At 36.5% G+C, this 1,383-nt stretch overlaps 1 non-coding gene across 1 annotated transcript; it reads right to left on the reverse strand.

Moving 5' to 3' along the window:
• Positions 1-577: 577 nt before the first annotated feature.
• Positions 578-684, reverse strand: LOC122235207. The gene has a single exon (XR_006213332.1). It is a non-coding gene; the product is annotated as a U6 spliceosomal RNA (small nuclear RNA).
• Between the last annotated feature and the right edge of the window lie 699 nt (positions 685-1,383).

A 1,383-nucleotide genomic window follows, 5' to 3' on the forward strand; every position in this document is an offset into this window, starting at 1 on the left:
AGATTTCCATCACATTAGCTATTCTGAACACTCACACTATCATTCTAGAAACACCAGTTGCAACAGAAAAATAGTAACCCATTAAATTTGTAAGTCCCAAAATACCTGAAGCATCTGTCTTTTAAGATGAACTTGGAGGAGAAATTACCCAGAAGATAGACTTGGTGACAATCTGTCATCAACAGTCACCCAAACACATTAAGTGTTTTTATATATGCTTTTTAAGTGTCAGTAAAGATGACACATCCTGGGCATAGAATAGCAGCTGCCACCAAAGGAAACTGCCTTGTTTTATCTTTCCCTCTTTCACGGTTTACTTTTCACTGACCAGAAGATGTTATAGCCACAGGTGTAAGAAACCATTTAAAGAATGTCCCTGAATACTTTATAAACACTGATTTCATGGAGAATGCTTTGCAATTTCCTGTGTGTCAACCTCATCCGAGGTTGTATTTTTATTTTTTTAAACCGAGTAAACCTCATCCATGTATGTCCACCTACGATAGTCATCTGAGAGCCAAAATGTATTAGCTAATATCGAAACTGATACTTCAAATGGAAACTAAAAGGAAAGAACAATATAAAGTTTACTTTTACAAATTTGTCCATCATCCTTCAGCAGGGCCCATGCTAATCTTCTCTGTATGGTTCAGATTTTAGTATAGGTGCTGCTGAAGCGAGCAGTAGAGTGTTTACTTTTAAAATCACTAATCTTATGTTTCAGGCAAAAATGTAAGTTTGGAGCAAAAGGCACCCTGTCAGTTGTAAGAAATTGAAAAAATTTGATGTGGCAAATATTGGACAATCCGACACCTGGACATGGATTTTTCTTTAACAACATCTATTTTAGCTACAATAAATTCTTTCTTTCATGTTTCCAGGACCCTCCCACAGTCAGTGACATGGAAAATTGTGAAGAAGGTTCTGGGTACCCAATGCTTTCTTTTTTTCTTTTCCAAACCTCCCTTCTACCTGGCCCTGTCTCTAGAGAGTAGTAGTTGTGTACTTGTTTGCTTATTTGGTTTTCCTTTAGAAAAATAGAAAAAAGAACAATTCATTCAATGTTATTTCTTCTTTTGTTCTTCCGCAAAATCTAACTAAGTTTAGTTCTGGCGAATAAACTTTCTGTATTGGCCTATCTCTTTTTTTTTCAGAGCAGCAGTTTTCCCTGTGAAAACAGTTCTTTGGTGGATCTAAGAATCATTGCTTTTCAATTTGTTCAACTTTTTTCTTCTTGTGAGGAAGAGTGATGATTTCTAAACTATTTACCTGCCAGACTGGAAACCAGAAGTCTATGATGTAATTTTTTAATATTTATTTGTTTTTGGGAGAGTGCAAGTGGGAGAGGGGCGGGGGGGGGGACAGAGGACCAAAAAGGGTTTT

This window comes from Panthera tigris, chromosome F2, assembly GCF_018350195.1.
Source record: "Panthera tigris isolate Pti1 chromosome F2, P.tigris_Pti1_mat1.1, whole genome shotgun sequence".
Lineage (NCBI taxonomy): Eukaryota > Metazoa > Chordata > Mammalia > Carnivora > Felidae > Panthera > Panthera tigris.